General features: G+C 33.9%; 1 pseudogene across 1 annotated transcript; it reads right to left on the bottom strand.

Annotated features, from left to right (window-relative positions):
• Positions 1 to 4,350: 4,350 nt before the first annotated feature.
• LOC146946841 (vacuolar protein sorting-associated protein 54, chloroplastic-like) lies at positions 4,351 to 19,621 on the bottom strand (annotated as a pseudogene). Its single transcript, XR_015026817.1, has 14 exons — positions 18,881 to 19,621; positions 18,149 to 18,211; positions 17,357 to 17,436; positions 16,061 to 16,178; positions 14,029 to 14,100; positions 12,765 to 12,921; positions 12,318 to 12,406; positions 8,668 to 8,924; positions 7,454 to 7,625; positions 7,283 to 7,366; positions 6,819 to 7,189; positions 6,102 to 6,255; positions 4,928 to 5,009; positions 4,351 to 4,809 (listed from the first exon to the last, which is right to left on the bottom strand). The product of XR_015026817.1 is annotated as a vacuolar protein sorting-associated protein 54, chloroplastic-like (transcript).
• Positions 19,622 to 19,862: the final 241 nt, after the last annotated feature.

The following is a 19,862-nucleotide window of genomic DNA, read 5'->3' as shown; positions in this document are numbered from 1 at the left end:
CCTTCATATTTAACAAACATGTAACAATATAAGCTAAAATCTCGTTTTCGCGATAAGGGTCATCTCATTACTTTCTATTTACCAAATTTAAAACGAAATTGGTTCAAATATTATGTTATGCAATAAAGGACATCGAGGGACAAATTCAACATTAATATTTATCAAACTTTTAACTATATAAGCTAAAATCTCATTTTTGGGACAATGGTCATTCAAATAATTTCATTTTGTCGAATACAAAACCAAATAGGTTCACATATCATGTTTCGTATCAAGGGAGATCGAGGGACAAGTTCAACCTTTATCAAACTTCTAACCATATAGGCTAAAATCTCATTTTCGCGACAAAGTCATTCCAATACTTTCATTTTTCCGAATATAAAACCAAATAGGTTCACATATCATGTTTCGCATCAAGGGACATCGAGGGACAAGTTCACTGTTTATCAAACTTCTAACCACATAGGCTAACATTTCATTTTCGCGACAAGGGTCATTTCAATACTTTCATTTTACCGAATTTCAAACCAAATAGGATCACATATCATGTTTCGCATCAAGGGACATCGAGGGACATGTTCAACCTTCATATTTAACAAACATGTAACAATATAAGCTAAAATATCGTTTTCGCGATAAGGGTCATCTCATTACTTTCTATTTACCAAATTTAAAACGAAATTGGTTCAAATATTATGTTATGCAATAAAGGACATCGAGGGACAAATTCAACATTAATATTTATCAAACTTTTAACCATATAGGCTAAAATCTCATTTTTGGGACAATGGTCATTCAAATAATTTCATTTCGCCGAATACAAAACCAAATAGGTTCACATATCATGTTTCGTATCAAGGGAGATCGAGGGACAAGTTCAACCTTTATCAAACTTCTAACCATATAAGTTAAAATCTCATTTTTGCGACAAAGTCATTCCAATACTTTCATTTTTCCGAATATAAATCCAAATAGGTTCACATATCATGTTACGCATCAAGGGACATCGAGGGACAAGTTCACTGTTTATCAAACTTCTAACCACATAGGCTAACATTTCATTTTCGCGACAAGGGTCATTTCAATACTTTCATTTTACCGAATTTCAAACCAAATAGGTTCACATATCATGTTTCGCATCAAGGAACATCGAGGGACATGATCAACCTTCATATTTAACAAACATGTAACAATATAAGCTAAAATCTCGTTTTCGCGATAAAGGTCATCTCATTGCTTTCTATTTGCCAAATTCAAAACGAAATTGGTTCAAAAATTATGTTATGCAATAAAGGACATGGAGGGACAAATTCAACATTAATATTTATCAAACTTTTAACCATATAGGCTAAAATCTCATTTTTGGGACAATGGTCATTCAAATAATTACCGAATATAAAACCGAATAGGTTCACATATCATTTTTCGCATCATGGGACATCGAGGGACAAGTTCACTGTTTATTAAACTTCTACCCACATAGGCTAACATTTCATTTTCGCGACAAGGGTCATTTCAATACTTTCATTTTACCGAATTTCAAACCAAATAGAATCACATATCATGTTTCGCATCAAGGGACATCGAGGGACATGTTCAACCTTCATATTTAACAAACATGTAACAATATAAGCTAAAATTTCGCTTTCGCGATAAAGGTCATCTCATTACTTTCTATTTACCAAATTTAAAACGAAATTGGTTCAAATATTATGTTACGCGATAAAGGACATCGAGGGACAAATTCAACATTAATATTTATCAAACTTTTAACCATATTGGCTAAAAACTCATTTTTAGGACAATGGTCATTCAAATAAATTCATTTTGCCGAATACAAAACCAAATAGGTTCACATATCATGTTTCGTATCAAAGGAGATCGAAGGACAAGTTCAACCTTTATCAAACTTCTAACCATATAGGCTAAAATCTCATTTTTGCGATAAAGTCATTCCAATACTTTCATTTTTCCGAATATAAAACCAAATAGGTTCACATATCATTTTTCGCATCATGGGACATCGAGGGACAAGTTCACTGTTTATCAAACTTCTAACCACATAGGCTAACATTTCATTTTCGCGACAAGGGTCATTTCAATACTTTCATTTTACCGAATTTCAAACCAAATAGGTTAACATATCATGTTTCGCATCAAGGGACATCGAGGGACAAGTTCAACCTTTATCAAACTTCTAACCATATAGGCTAAAATCTCATTTTCGCGACAAAGTCATTCAAATACTTTCATTTTTCCGAATACAAAACCAAATAGGTTCACATATCATGTTTCGTATCAAGGGAGATCGAGGGACAAGTTCAACCTTTATCAAACTTCTAACCATATAAGCTAAAATCTCATTTTTGCGACAAAGTCATTCCAATACTTTCATTTTTCTGAATACAAAACCAAATAGATTCACATATCATGTTTCGTATCAAGGGAGATCGAGGGACAAGTTCAACCTTTATCAAACTTCTAACCATACAGGCTAAAATCTCATTTTCGCGACAAAGTCATTCCAATACTTTCATTTTTCCGAATATAAAACCAAATAGGTTCACATATCATGTTTCGCATCAAGGGACATCGAGGGATAAGTTCACTGTTTATCAAACTCTAACCACATAGGCTAACATTTCATTTTCGCGACAAGGGTCAGTTCAATACTTTCATTTTATCAAATTTCAAACCAAATAGGTTCACATATCAAATTTCGCATCAAGGGACATCGAGGGACAAGTTCACTGTTTATCAAACTTCTAACCACATAGGCTAACATTTCATTTTCGCGACAAGGGTCATTTCAATACTTTCATTTTACCAAATTTCAAACCAAATAGGTTCACATATCATGTTTCGCATCAAGCGACATCGAGGGACATGTTCAACCTTCATATTTAACAAACAGGTAACAATATAAGCTAAAATCTCGTTTTCACGATAAGGGTCATCTCATTAGTTTCTATTTACCAAATTTGAAACGAAATTGGTTCAAATATTATGTTACGCAATAAAGAACATTGAGGGACAAATTCAACATTAATATTTATCAAACTTTTAACCATATAGGCTAAAATCTCATTTTTGGGACAATGGTCATTCAAATAATTTCATTTTGCCGAATACAAAACCAAATAGGTTCACATATCATGTTTCGTATCAAGGGAGATCGAGGGACAAGTTCAACCTTTATCAATCTTCTAACCATATAGGCTAAAATCTCATTTTCGCGACAAAGTCACTCCAATACTTTCATTTTTCCGAATATAAAACAAAATAGGTTCACATATCATGTTTCGCATCAAGGGACATCGAGGGACAAGTTCACTGTTTATCAAACTTCTAACCACATAGGCTAACATTTCATTTTCGCTATTAAAATGGGAGTAAAGGAAGAAAAAATATTTGAGGGGAAAAATGACATTTGATACAGTTGATTATAGTCATTACTATAATATTAATATTTTTTTATACTGTGTCCATAGATTATTATTTTTCCTTGTTTTGAGAGATTCTCTCTTGTGTATATATTTGTTCATCCCCTTTGTGTAATACAAGTTGATCATTCTAAACTCTACTCATCTGGTACGAACATGCGGAAACAAGTAAAAGCCCTCATAAAGGGTGTTGAATTTCATAGATGATGAGATTAATGAGTTTGAACATGATGAAATCAGTATAGAAAAGAAGTTTCTAAAAAAAATTATCTAGTGGATATACAAGTTCCTTGCCTGTCCTTGTTCCGGTACCCAAACATTTTGTTAAACCCAAAAATTGAACAAAGGCTACAAAATCCGAACTATTGACCTTCAGCTTAAATGCACACATGTTGTTAAAAGATATAATTTCTTGTGCAACACTTGCACTCTGTAGAATACATGTCATCGCATTTAATTGTCAGCTTCACAGACTTCTGTCTATTTTATATATTTATGTTCACTTCCATTTTCTATCACATTTTGTCATTTCCTTCAGTTACTCAGCACTTTAGACTTTACAAACTCAAATAATCTGTTAGGTATCGGGTGGTATTGATAGGGTAACTGCTGATGCAGTCAGTTATTTCAATATATAGTTATTTAGGAGCAGTTAGCATTTTGTATAATATGCAATATTTGTATTCATTAGGAGCAGTTAGGCAGTTTATGCAGTAATTTGTATTGATTAGGAGTGGTTACAGGCAGTTTATGCCCTTAGTTTATATAAATAAGACCATTTGGCAACAACAGTAGGGAGATTGAGAATTATTCAGTTAGGAACCTTATTGGTTTTTGGGCAGAGAGAGATGTCTCTTCTCTGAGGAGCTTTTGCTCTAGGATTACAGAGGGTTGATCTTCTGTAATATTTTCTTTTCAATCAATAATACTATTTCTTTTGTTTCTCTTTAATTCGGGTTCCTAACATAATATCTATTAATTTGCCCCTTCCTCTATTACAATATTTCTTTTTCCACTCAAAGGAAAAGTAGAGGGATTGGAGAATCATTGCAAGGGAGACTACATGGAAAATCTATTTCCAATTAATACACTACTATGTAAATTTTCACCTTATATGAGGAATTGTAAATCATAAATATTCATCCCCTATAAGCAGGAAAAGAAAGAAAGAAAAGATAATACTTCCAGCAAAGATATTCATTGAAAAATGCAACTAAAATCAAACAGCATCTGCATAAGTCTACTCTATCAGATGGAGGAAGGCGAAAAAGGGATTAGGTATGTACCTGCGCAACTCGATCAATGTCTGAAAGCAATAGCAATTTTCTATTCTCTGGAACTTTCAGAAAAAGAATCTGCCGAATTTCTTACACCAGAAATGAAGAACAAAGTTATAATTTAATTCGACCGTGTAACAACAATTTCATAAACTCTGGTGATACAAACACATTCAAAAAACTTAATACAGGTGTGCGAATTTGTACCAGGAATAATAGCATGTATGAAACTAATGACTTGACTTGCCAGCGCCAGGTGTTTAGAGGTGATGGACTTCAAACCAGACACCTGAACACAATTTAGAAAAAATTAGAAACCAAAAGAATGACAAAACTCTAGTTAATTGAAATGGGATCAAGTTCGTTAAGCAAAACTGTTCGAAAGCCGAAAAAATCAACAGCTGCAGCATTTACTTAGGATATAGTTTAACGAAATGATGCACACTGTTTGAAAGCCGTGAATTTTTTAACTCAGCATTGTCCTGCGGTTTCTTTCCAGTGCAGGACAATATATAAGCTGATATGAAATGACTCAATATATGCTCCCCAAGCTGGGTTTCATTAACACATTAGTTGAAATCTGATAGGGTCACTATTAATGAAAGGTCCATTATTAATGTGGGGGGAGAAATAACAGAATGGGGCACGTGGGGTAAGGGGATTGAAGAGAGAGAATGAGAATTCTGTTATAATAGAATGAGTTTTGGAGGGGGGGTAACAGTATCAGGGGGTATGAAAATATTTTGGGTAACGGTTATGGCAACCTATCATCTTTTTTCTTGGTAATAGAATGGTTTTATTGGAAATATTTTGGCTTGAGGAAGGATACTAATCCAACTGTCTTCTTCGTTTCTGCATTTCTATATTTTGCTTTCTGTTGTACAGTTACAGAGGGATACGCCTCAGATTGTAAATTGCAGAGCTCCATTATTTTCTATTTCAGATATGAATATATTAGGTTTTTATCAAATTGGCATCAAAGAGCTCAGATCCTTGGAGCTTCTAATATTTATTTAAAAAAAAAAAAAAACGAAATGGAAGCATGGATGAGAAGATTGGAACAGGATGAAAGTAAGGAGCAGCCCCTGAAAATTGATTCTAACTTATTGAGTCAAACAATTGTATTTATGAGCTTATAAGACCATTTTTCCCTATGGTGTTGAATGTTGGGCAGTGAAGGGAAACAAGAGAAAAATTTATTGTATTGGAAATGATAATGAGTGATGAGATGGATAATGGTCAAACTAAAAGAGATAGAGGAATACCTAAATTCTTTTACAGAAATCACTTGGACGTTGCTCTAGATATATGCATCTTATTTATAAAAATAGTTTTTATATCTAAAAGGATCCAAAAATTCAGAGAACAATACAAGTACTACCTGCATTGCTTTAGCCCCAAGCACAAGTTGACATGTTCTTGTGTTGAAACACTTCAAGATTTCTACCACACGGAGAACAACTTCTGAAGATAGTGCTGGCAAAAGGTTGTTCATATCAATGTATTCTGACAACATCTTGAGCAATATCAAGCCACTGGAAGCAAACAGAAGATATTGAAGTACTTTAAATGCATTCTCACAGCTGAGGGCTAAAATGGGAGAAATTATAAATGATGAAAAGAGAACAATTTTATCAAATTAACCGTATTAACTATTGGTTGATTCTCATTATCGTAAACCCAAAGTTGAAAATAATAACTTGGGAGCGATACACACGATACTAATTAGAGGGCATAATTGGAAAAAAGTAATTAATGTTACATTGAAAACTGAAAAATAACAATTTTGGGGGCAAATTCATTTTCGCAAATGTAACAATTATTATGGAACAGAAGGACTAATAATAATAATAATAATAATAATAATAATAATAATAATAATAATAGTAGTAGTAGTAGTAGTAGTAGTAGTAGTAATAATAATAATAGTAGTAATAATAATAATAATAAAAAATACTTGAGTATGCCTACACAAGCATATTAAGAGAGAGAGAGAGAGAGAGAGAGAGAGAGAGAGAGAGGAAAAGAAGACACAATGAATAGAAGTTGCATACAATAGGGGGCAAAAAGAAAACAAAGTTCAGTCCAGATGACCAACCAGTTTACCATGTGATAACCAACACCTTTGTAGAAAAGAGGTTGAGATGCAGATTTTTTCTGATCTTTCTCAGTGCTGATACTCTCTAACGATTTACTATGACCTCTATTTGGTTTCTTAGATTCATCGGTGGAATCAGTCTGCTCAACATTCTGTTCAGCATTTGACTGTCCAGTGTCTGCCATCGGCCGAGCATCATTGTTAGTCGCCAAATCATGGTAACTGTTTGAATTATCTTGTTCAACACCATTAGGGTCCCCAGAAGACAATGCATCCAATGGAAAAAGTGTATTGATAATGGATTGAAATTCATCAGGAACATCTATCTCCACCCATGTTTCCTGGTCATGCACTGCCATAATTTTTGACACCTAAATGCAAAGCAAGGGATATTAATAGAGATGAACAGTTTTTTGAGGAAACAATATATAAAACACAACGGAAAGCACCAAATTTAAACTGACCCGAGAATCATGCTGACAATCAATAAAAGCCTTGGCCTGTGAATGCAGTATCCCACAGATGCTGTATCCCAATCTTCCACCAATCTGTTAGTTTTAATTTGGGAGTTCAATCAGGGAACTAAAACCACATAATTTGAAATATAAACTTTAAACCAAAATGAAAATATGTACTTTTTCTGTAGCTGTAATGAACTCATGGGTGATGTTGTAAACAGTTAGAAACTCCTGCAGTTTCAACCTAGGATGGAGAGTAGCACGGACCCCCAGAAGCTTTGCCCATCTTACATGAGCAGCATCACATGCTGCAAACACAGCTTCTGCGTTTTCTCGCAATACATCAGCTCTGTTTAGGACCAGATTTTTTGAGAACATGAAATAAATTGGGCAGCAATTAAAACACAAAAGTAATGGCAGAAAGCATACTAGATCAAAGTATAATTTATTTTATAATTATATAATCCATGTACTAACTTTACAAGCATCTAGTGGACTCCATATCATGGTCTTAACCCCCATTATCATATTTTTTAAGAGAGAAGATTACATAAGAGCAATTAGTTATTAGTAACCAGTAAAAGAAATACAGTACTTCAATCCTAGCAGCCTCTAAAACAGAAAAATTACTACTGAAGGACTAAACAAGATAAGATAAAACATTTGAGAGGAGTATCACCATACGGATTCAACATTGTTAAGGGGATGGATGATAGTACGTTTGCAAAAGATAATGCCGGCAACAAGAAAATGTCCCAGATATATTAGACATGCATGCTATAGAATATAGATGGTTTTACTACAGCTGAAGTCATGTGGCAAACCACTCAAGTCTTAAGGGAACAGAAAGTAGTGGCACTTAACAATATTCTAGCTCATTTTTCTTTTAATTTTCCTCTCACAAATTTCGTTTTTTGTAGCCTGGTTTTTAAAATGATGGGACAGATCCATAATGCTTTTAGTGTAAAACTTTGTGTACCTTCTTCACCTATCAGATTGAACTTTCGAGTTAACTGGCTTTTGACATATAAATAGTGTTCTGGTGTTTAAAAAGAGTTCCTACGAATAAGGATTCTATAAAGGAATAGTCCTCGTTCAATATATTACATTTGTCACCATTCAATAAAGTATCAACAGTTCAAACTTATAAGAGAAATGAAAAATATTTTGCACAAAACAACAAGTATTTCATTTCAATACAATTATTTATCATTTCTATTAACTTAAAACTAGTATTTCATTTCTATACTCCATTAGTGAGTTTAGGTGTTTCTGTGAGAGGAAAATTAGCTCCTACATCATAAATTACATGCTTCTTCCAATCTAAACACAAAAGAATCCAGAAAAACTTTCCATTACAAGTGTATTAGAACAAAGAGCCTATATTTAACCTGAAATTTTTTGACATATTTGAGGAGCTCACAGCATCTATTGCTTTTCCGTGAAAAGATGGACCCTTGGCAACATTCTTTTGAGGTGAATATGGCAAAAATGTGGTACCATGAACCTCACTTTCTTGGGATATTTCTGCAGCTGCAGCACCATGCGCAATTGCTGCAGCAACTGAATCAGAAGCATAATGACCATCACAGTTGCTCAAAATCCATTCAATGGCTTTTTTCACTTCAGCCGCCCGCACTAAATGTGCCTGCAATCACTAAAAAGAAAAAAATCTTATTACATCACTCTTACAAAAGCTGATAAAGTGCAAACCATTGGAAAGGTAAATTTCAGTAACGTGGCTGTAGCCCTAGACACATAATACCTATTCTTGTACATGAAATATAGCCAATACATAGAGTCTCCCTAGGAAGATAAAACATGTAAGTTTTTAACATTACAAGTTGGCATAATAGTCAATAATCCCTTTCTTGGGCAATAGCCATTGATAATGAAGGTTTAATGTACCAAGAGACAAAATTATGCAGTAAAAACTATACAGCATACAATATATTCTTATGCTATTAAAACCAATCTAACATATGGAAAAGTTCAAGTCCTGTGATTGCAGAATTCGTGGATGCAAACCTTGTCTGCCATGAATAAAATGTCTTTAGGTTTCACTGTTCTAAGTATTATAAAAGTTAAGGAAACACCACAAGATTGTCAAGACAAAGAATTTCTAAACCAGGGAGCATTTTGATTCATGTACATGTGATATTTGTTGATGTTGATATTTAAATAAATAGTAGATAATTATATTTACATTGTAAATATATTTTACCTTACTCTCTAAGTTACTTAGCATAGAATATTATTTAGAATATTCCTTCTGTAAATATATCCTAGCTTAGTCTCTAAGTTACTTAACTCCTATATAATAAATCTTCCGTAGTGCTATTCAGACGCACAGTTTTCATCATATGTCTCTCTTTTCTCTCTTATTCAAGATTTGATATAACTCAGATTTCAGATTCTCACATATATAAAGAAACAAAACTAAACACTCAAGGAGTTACATGAAGATCATGATCACTTCAAAGATAGCATAGAGCATAATGATCGGACTTCAGATTGAAAATATATTGTATTTTCTTGTATCAAGGAAAGGAGAATGTACAACATGTATACAAGATGTTAACCTGATCAATCCCTACCGGTTAAGGAATAAAAAATAACTAAAAAGGACACTTGGGAAATAATACCAGAAACACAATCAGGATATTATCTGAATATAATGTTACAATATCCCGACATGCCCCTTAAGGTGAAGCATATACATCATATGTGTTGAGATATTAAGATTGATTATATCAAGATTTGCTAGTAGTAGGATTAATGATAGGATAATATTCCTATTTAGATTCCATCTCACGTGTATAAAAATATTTGTTCAGCCCTTTTCATAGTTAATGAGAAATATTTATATTCAAAATGATATCTATAGCAAGGTTTCTCTTTGGGCATCACCGAACTAAAAACTAGGTTACCCTTGAGGACACAAAGAATAGGGCTTAAGAACCTTGCTATGAATACCAATAGTAATTGAAAATAAACTGTATTTTCATGTATCAATGGAAAGAGAATGTTCTATATACATTACTACCTTTGTTCCTCAATATAAGCTCCTTTTTTCCAGACAAAAAAAAAAAAGTGTCCGTAAATATAATCCCCATTTCAAATTACTAGATACATTTATTTATTTTTTTCAAATACACACAATCAATACTACTAAATGTTTTGGGAGATGAGGTGTCAGAGTTGAACACATCCATAAACAAAATGGTATTTTAGGAACATCTATACACAAAATAGATACATTGAATACAATACCCACTTTTTTTTTTTATTTTGGTACAACACTACCCACTTTTGTTTTGTTTCGAGGGAACTACCCACTTTTTTTATTTTTTTAATATATGTGAAAATTGCAAAAGGAGCATATAATAATGGACAAATGTATGATATATATATATATATATATATATATATATATATATAGAGAGAGAGAGAGAGAGAGAGAGAGATGAGGAGGAATCACATTACACCAGTGTAACAATTGGATAGTGTTACAGTTCTCAATAAATTTTTATCAAATACTTATAAAACAAAATTTATTGTTGGATTCAAAGCTTATATCGTATAGATTTTTTCTGCAATTGCGTTATTGTAAATCTAATATAATTTGATATGTGATTCGGAATGTCAAATCAAATGACTTTAGATTTAGATATACACTTATAAAAATGATTTATATCATATAAACTTTCAATCCATTAGTGACTTTTGTAATACACACGCAAAAGGTGTTGGATAGCTCAACTGGTTTGAACTAAGAGATAAGGAGTTGGAGGACTTGGGTTCAAACCCGGACGAAGGAGAAAAACTAATCTAACAACTAGAGACTAATATTTGCCATTAAACAAAAAAATGCAAACACACACACACACACATATATAGATGAGGCTAACCTAATTAATCGCGAAAGATTAGGGAAGATAATCAACTAAAAGGAGAAAATAGCAAAGAATCCCAGGAATACAATCGGATAATATCTAAACTGGTACCAAGACTATTTTACAATATCTCAACACTTGGGAACAATCAATGCTTCTAATCTCCAATGGAAGTTTTTTCAACGTGGAAATGCTACCTTTAGGTACTTAGTTTCCATATAGGTGTTTCCTAAGTAATGTTCCCTAATTATGAATAATACGGGAGGACCATTAGGTACAAGACTTCTCTTTTAATGCTTTACCATGTCTGACCTTTTTCTTCCTTACACTACAACACTCATATCCACAATTTCTAGTGTCCAAGATCAAATTTTCTTGGAGTTTACGATTGTTCCGTAACTTAAAAAACAAAGAATGAAATGGAGTGGAATTGCAAACTATCACTCATATCTGCTAAAACTTACAACATACTTCTAAATAGTAGCGAAATTTATTTTTTATGCAACTTTACTCGGCATTATCAGGAAAATGATGGGAAAAGAAAATGTTTCTGACTATGCATGTTGTTAGGACATATGAGAGGATGTTTTAAGAAATTAGTAGGTGATTAATTAGGTTTAAGTTGATTATTAGTAAGTGGTCCATTAGGATTAAATAATAAGAGGCCCATTAGGGTTAAATAATAGAATGTTCTCTTTATCTGTATGTACAGGGGAATTCTTAGGAGTTTAAGAGATGACAGAATAAGTTTTCTGTTAGGGCCAGAGTAGGATTCCTCTCTGAGTTGTGTCGGAGCTTTGCTCAGGGAGTAGTTAGAGAAACTCTCTCTACTACTATTTCACCATTTTCATTACTATCAATAAAGCACCCTATTTAAATTGGTAGAAAACAATGAGTCCAGCAAGCGAATTAACAATAATACAGCCAAGCAAGAAGAAAAAACAGATGGTTTATAAAGCAAGGTGACATTTTCAAATTTTCCTTAATTGCAGAGTCTGTGTATTGTGTATTAGTGTCTGTGCATCTCAGCAATGCCGGCAAGATATCATTAATGTGTGTTGTCTATATTATTAAGACTAAATACATTTCAAAATATACAAGAATTATAGTCTAGATGGACACAACAAAAGTCAAGTACAAATTACCTGTACAATCATGAAAACAGCACTCAAAAGATGGACAGAGCAATCAGATGACAGACTCTTTAACTTGCTAGCAAGTGAAGCACCACCACCTGAGTCACTATTAAACATTAGAAAGTTGAAAGTAGAAAAGTGCTTATAAAAGAAAGGTGTGTGTGTGTGTATATATATATATATATATATATATATATATATATATATATATATATATATATATATATATATATATATATATATATAACAGTCTGATTACAAACCTATTTACATTTTATGAGATGTGACATAAATAAACAATGCAACAAATTGTTACTATTCAATGGTTGGATCCACACAAAAATTATGTTTGAGTTATTAATGTAACAGTGAAAATAATAATTTAACCCCCAACCCATATATAAGATTTAATTTCTGATAGCCAAATATCAATAGTTATGCTATAGAAATTCTCACCATCTGCCTCTACAGCTCTGTCTCCAGAAAAGAACTCCGATTCTGAAGCTCGAGCAGCAATAACTGGAAGCAACTCAGCAACGGCAGTTTTAATAGCACTCTTCATATCAGCAGTCAGTGTGTCTCGATAGATCCTCAGAACAGAGGGAAGTTTAGCCTGAAAATAAGAAAACCATAAAACCAAAACAAGCTAAATTCCAGAAAACCAAGTTTTCGACTACCTGGGGAAAATAGTATAATATCATCTAACAATCCTAAGACTCATTCAAGAAAGGAGCATAGTGTGCATTTCTAGAAGCTAAAAGAACAAGGAATAAATTTCAAAAAATAAACTGAAAAGCTTTAGGAATCGTAAACATATCTTATAGGTCTCTCCCCACAAAACATGTGAAATCTTAATATCCTAAATTACGAATGTTAGGGGGACCGGGGAATTTGGAATACTTTGTAGACAAGTTAAACTTAAATCTTCATGGGCAAATTTATTTTGATTCCAGGTCAACAAATTCCCTCCAAGTAAGAGACGCATCAATGAATGGCAGTCAAATGTACAATTATTATTTTTGAAATAGTGCATGTGCATGTTAGGGACAGTTGTCCAATTCATTTATATCCCTTACACCACCTAGATGGATAAAACTTGGTTGTTATTGTATCATATACATAGTTTACTGCTCTGTGGTCTGTACTACAAAAAGGGCTTCGAGGAAAATTTCAGTTAATAAGATGAAAGTATAGATGGCATGGGGAAACAACAAACAGCCACCACCTAATTAATGGACTGTAATTGTGCGGTGTTAGTATTCCCAACTCCACATAAAATAACTTGTTGCCAAGACTACCTCTGCGGCTCTGCCACTCCAAGGTTTTCAGATTCCATGCCTCACATAGCACAATTAGAATGAATCGCGAGGAGTTTCAGGAGAATTACATTGGAAGCATAAAGATGAAACTTTCAAGGTGATGTTTCTTTGTGTGCAACATAGTTCATCAATTATTTTTATGGTACCAGATCTCAGACGATTTTTCCTGTCTCTTATCTTATCCTCATATATCTGTTACCAACTGCCAAGCGTTTACAAATCACTATGACGGATAAAAGGAACAGCATATCCTCAAAAATACAAAAGAATAACTAGTTGCATGGATCTTAGTGAAGATTTTTCATCAACCAAAGGTATTATTCAAACTCCCATGACATGATATAGAAATTGAACTAGCATAAACAACAAATATTTTTAGAGTAAATGCAGCTAATACTCACTGTTCTAAGCAAGCCAATTACAGTAGGGAGAAGACTATCTTTGAAATTGGTTGTTTCTTCTTCTAACTTTGCCTGGTTATGATTAGGTAGAGATTAGATCAAAATTTGCATCCTCAAAACTTCAAAACATCACAATTGAGAAATAATATTTATCAAAACACGGATGCACACCCAAGAAAATATAATAACAGAAAGAACATAATCCACGCAACATAACATTTTGAGATTTCAGCTTCTCAAGCATAGGATTAAATGCTAGAGTACTCGATGAAAATATTTATCATTGTGCATTTGTGCTTAAGGTAGCAAGAATAAACAATACCTTCATTTATCCTGCTACTTATACTTATTTCAACTACTTAACTACTTCCAACAAAGAAGAGTTTAGACTTTGGATTCTTCAAGTGAATCACAAGTCAATCCCTAACAAACCTATTTGGAAGTCAAACACTCCTTTAAACTCATGTTTTTCGAACTTAATTTAAAACCTGATACTGCACAGGGCAAAGAGCTGAGTCTGAAAAGATCACTAATATGAAAATCCCTTTCACTATGGAGGACGGTTCTACCATGGTGGTTCCCCCTTTGCGATTCTGACCACCACGGAACCGCACCCATTCACTTACGGAGGCCGGTTCTACCATCGGCTAATGGAGCCTCCATGGTTTCACCCCGTCCATGCCAATTTCAAGTCCTCTATCGCAGATTCGATTCTCAACCCAATCCTCACGAGTTCAAAGTTTCAAACCATTTGTGAGTCAACTCACCTTCTCCCTCCTTTGATCTCTACACTTTGACCATCCATCTCTGTTTTTATCTCTGATGTCTTCCCTCTTTCCTTTCTCATTTCAATCAGAGTCACTTTCTGTTTCTGGTGTTTGTCCTTTTGTTCCTCTTGAACTTGAGAAAGAAAATCAAAAGGAAACATCATCAGATGAGCAACCTATTAGGGTTGTGGTTTATGTTTGGTTTGAAAGCAGAGCTGTGTTGGGAAGGGACCAAATGAGAGAGATTCAAAATGGGTTGATGAAAAGTGGACATAAATTTTTGTGGGTAGTTAAGGTAAGATTGTTGACAAAGAAGATGTATAACTGAGGTTAGATGAGGTATTGGGTGTTCAGTTGGTAGAGAGAATGAAGGAAAAGGGGTTGGTGGTGGTTGAGGAATGGGTGGATCAAAGTGAGATTTTGAGTCACAAAAGTGTGGGTGGGTTTATGAGTCATTTGGAAAAAAAAAGTTGTGGATGAGCTGGTGAACGTGTAGTGAAAGGGGATGAAATTGGAGAGTTGTGGTTTATGGTTGCTGCTATATTGATGGAGGTTAGGGAGAGGGTTGAGAGAGAGGAAAGGAGATGGTGAAGGAGAAAACACGTGCTCTCCCCTTTTTTCCTTTTCCATTTATTTTATTTCATCATTAATTATTATTTTTAATTCTATAAATACACACATGGCTTTTCCTTTTTTTAATTCAAAAAATACACAGATGGTGTGACACATAGTATTGACCAAGTCAAAATTAGTGTTTTGCAAAAGAGGCTAAATGGAGCGGGGGGGGGGGTGAAATGTGCGTTTAAGCCTTATTATGAATTTGTAATGTTGGATTATTGGCATGTTAATGTGATTATATTGATTACACAAATTTTCAAAAAAAATTACCATTTAAAGGTCTTAAAGAGTGCCCCGGGGGAACTCGTTAACATTTCCCTTATATATATGTCGTGTAAAGGTTTTTAATATTATTTGTATATTAGGTATACTTTTTTTTTAACATCTTTTATATTAGGTATACTCTACGAATCAATGGAAGCTCCGAGATTTTACCTATACTCTCGACTAGAGTTTGACAACCTGACAGTACAGTTCACTTTAAAATATGCCAACTACATTTTACATGAAGAAATCCCTGTGACAGTACCCTCTATAACATAATAATGGTAAACAATTGACAGATCTCCAGCACAAGATTCATATAAAATAAAAGAGACAACAAAAAGAGGTGTTAAGGATAAAAGTAATTTAAGATACGATCTTACTTCATCATCTTTTCCGTTCATCAGCAGGGAAGCTCTTGATTTAGCTTTAGATAAAATTATCACATCTGATTCTGCAGCATCGGTTAAAGAAGATCGAATAAACTCTGCTGAAAGAATGCTACAAAAATAAAACAATACATAACACAACTTGCGGTTTTTCTTCAAAAATATACAATCGTTTTTTACCACTATATCATTACCAAAACTCAAGATTTCAAAGTTACAAGCATTGATGGACAAAGAAAACATGTTTTAAATAAGCGTAAGTTTAAAACATTTTAAAATAAAGCAACGTGGATGAATTTAGTTCGAATCATATACGAAACCGAAATAAAAAGATAAGAATGTAGTTTGTTAAGACCAACCCTTAAACAAATTTAAAAGCGACAAGCAAAAAAATGCACTCCTGAACTTTCCAGTTGATAATTAGGATTACTTGTTTCCAAGCCACAAAAAAACACAATAACAACCATCTTTTATCCAAATCAAGATAAAGAATTAATCCATTTGTTGATGATTTTTTGTTTACAGGCCACAATAAATCACAATATCTACCTCAATTGCTGCTTCGTTTCTCTATTATTCTGTATCTCTCTTTTCTTTCTTATCAATCAAAATGATGTGTTTTACTTGGATAAACCAACCCGAATAATCAGCAGCTGACTGAACCAGATTCATGTGGTACAAATGTTTTGTATCCACAGGCACCTATTCTTATAAATTTATATATTCAAAATCTAGGCAAGAATTTATATACAAATTCTTATAAACCTAAGTTAAAATTCACTACTTTTAAATATTGACTGTTCTTTCAAACAAAAAAAAAAATATTGACTCTTAAATGGGTGCTTTCTAGATGGTGCTTAAGTCAGATTGGTAAACTTGATAAATGTGGATTCATCTTTCTCCACTGTCTTATTTTTCACTTCTGTTTCTTTTAGGATGGCATATTGATTTTCAATGGTTGCATCCCCCTACTTCTTTATCAAAACAATTTATTTTTCTACCATAAGAACAAAAGATTTCACAGATAGGCCAAGTGCAATGCAAGCCCGAAACATTTTTTCAACCCATCAAAGCCATTAGCAGAGTGTAGACTTCCCTATCACCATCTAAAGATCAAAAGCAAAAACAGAGCTATCCAAAGAAACCTTATAATTCAACCCTATTCTCTTCCCATTATTACAGGGGAACAAAAATCACAAAAAGCAGTAGAAAACACTGTCAAATGAATTTGCAGATGCAGGTTAACGGAATACACAATCTTGATAGATCTGGACATCAAAAAAGGTGTACCTGTTTATGGATTCTATAAAGCATGTCACATGATCTCTAAGATGGCGAAAGCAATGCAAGCCAGTGAGCTCGTCTCCATCCTACCAAAGTTACAGGAAACAATAAGACTAAAATTAGCATAAATTTTCTTCTCGTCCTTCAGGAATCCCATTGATGTTAAAACATAGACTGTGCCATTAACAGACAAAAAAGGAAACTAGGTAAGTTCGACACTGTAAGTAATTGATGTCAGCTGTAACTTAAAAGGAAACTGGCACAATTCAATATTATGATTGGTATCTGCTACCCAAACACTGATTGATATCAGCTACACACACATTTACTAAGACATTACCCATCCACGATAAGATCTGGTAACATCTAAACATGTTCAGTGATTATGCAAAGAAAAGGAACATAATGCAGTACCTCCGCATATTACAAAGTAAATATATCGTGATCAATATGGATAATGGAATCAACATAAACCTTCTTTCTAATTTCAATGCTTCAAAGCAATTATAATTGTAGGGGAAAATATATTCTAAGCAGAGGATACCAACTACATTGTACCTTGGATTTTTTGAACTGAATAAAATTTAGGAATTACTTATGTTGAGTTCTCCATCATATTCTATTAAGTTGACTAAACTAAAAATCATAATAAGTCAAAGACTTAAGATACATCCCTAGTCATGATAGGTCAAACGCATATAGTGCTGATGAAAAGATAAACAAAACTAAGTCTACGATCATGAAAACAAGTAGTTAAGAATAATATTCAGAAAATATCATATAATAATTAAAGTATACCAGCAAATGTTGCAAATCATCAGTTACATCCAGTGCTCCAGCACAATCTGCAGATGCAACAAGCTGTATCACAGCAAAATATATCAACTTAAAATGGATTTCCAGTTGTCAAACATTCATAAAAACGACTAAAATAATAAAGGAAACATAGGAAAATCAAACAAAATTATCGCCATACTAATTTTCGAAGAAACCTGTTGCATAAATTGATTAATTACAAGCTCACAGAACTGCTAATACAACAACCCAAAGAAAACTGCAAATAGTTTCCCCACAAATCTCAATAATTCATTAATCCTATTAAGTATAGCTTCCACATTTACAGCACTAACACCTCTCCATTACAACGATTCAAAATAAAAACATTCGAAATTCAAAACTCTGAATTATTCACTAGCTAACAGAAATAAAACTGCATAAGATTAACTGGAATATCTGCAGTACCGATAGTACTTCTAATCGAAGGCGTGTCCAGAGTCCGACACAAATGTGTGATTACGTTCAATCATGCAATTTTCAGTAATTGTTATCAGTGTTGGCGTGTCATTGTTCCGCAATTCTCAATAACATTATTCAGTAAAATTTCTAACATTCACAACACTAAAACCTAAACACTTCACTCTAAAATCAATGAATTGAATCAAAAAACTCAAAATCTAAAAATGAGGATTGTAAAGCGAAATCTAACACACACTAACATAGAATCTTGACACAAAAATTCAAAAAACGAACCAATGTGAGAGCAGAGAGTGCTTGATTAACATATAGTATGAGCCTAAGTTTCTGCTGAAGCGCCAACAAATTCGTCCTTGTACCATTAAGCAACTGAATCTGCCTCGCAGACTCAACCAAATCGGAATCAATAAGCCTAACCGTATCCTTCAATTCACGAATCCTTGCACATCCTTCCACGATCTTCCCATTAATATCCTGCAACTCACCCTGCGCTTCAAAGAACGACGACGATCTCAACGAGATCTCCTTCACAAGGTGAAGCTCAACCACATCAAGATACTGCGAAAGCTTCTCCTACAAAACCGCGTTCTCAGCAAAAGTCGAGAACGGACACGCCGCGCGGAACGTAGCGCCTTCTTCGAGATGAAAGTCTTGTTTGAAGTAAAGAGACGGAACTTCACGGAGACACGCGACGAGTGCTTCTCCGGCACCGCCGTCGTCGGAGATAGTTGAGATCTCGCTGTTAGCGTGTTTGCGGATTTCGTTGAAGCGGTGGAAGGGATCGGAGAGGGAAGATAGATAAGGAAGGAAATCGGATCGGGTGAGAGTGGAGGTGGATTTGGTGGAGGAGATAGGGGTGAATTCGGGAGAGGAGATTGTGGTGGAAGAGAGAGGGTTGTTGAGGATTGAGGAGAGAGATTGGATTGTTGAAGAAGAGAGGAGAGAGTTGAGGTTGGTTTTGCAGTGAGGAATGAAATGAAAATGGAGTAGTGGAAGTGGAGGAAGAAGATCTTTGTATTAAAAAAACCGGTGGTTGAACCGGGTTTGGGATTGGGAGTTTAAACAGGTATGGTTTAACTGTAGTGTGTGCCAGTGTGGCTTCAAATCTCTTGCATTAATTCTTTTTGGAAAATGCTAACAAATGCCCTAAGGACATTGTTTAAGCATCCAAAAATAGCAACTTTTGCATTGAAAATTGTACAATTATGACTTTAATATGTGTTGGACTTGTATTTTCAAGACATAGTTTCTTTTTGTG

This window comes from Medicago sativa, chromosome 2 (assembly GCF_051527215.1).
Source record: "Medicago sativa cultivar Bolivia chromosome 2, Bolivia_mono, whole genome shotgun sequence".
NCBI lineage: Eukaryota > Viridiplantae > Streptophyta > Magnoliopsida > Fabales > Fabaceae > Medicago > Medicago sativa.
Note: the sequence above shows the minus strand (reverse complement) of the source record. Positions and strands in the feature narration are given on the sequence as shown.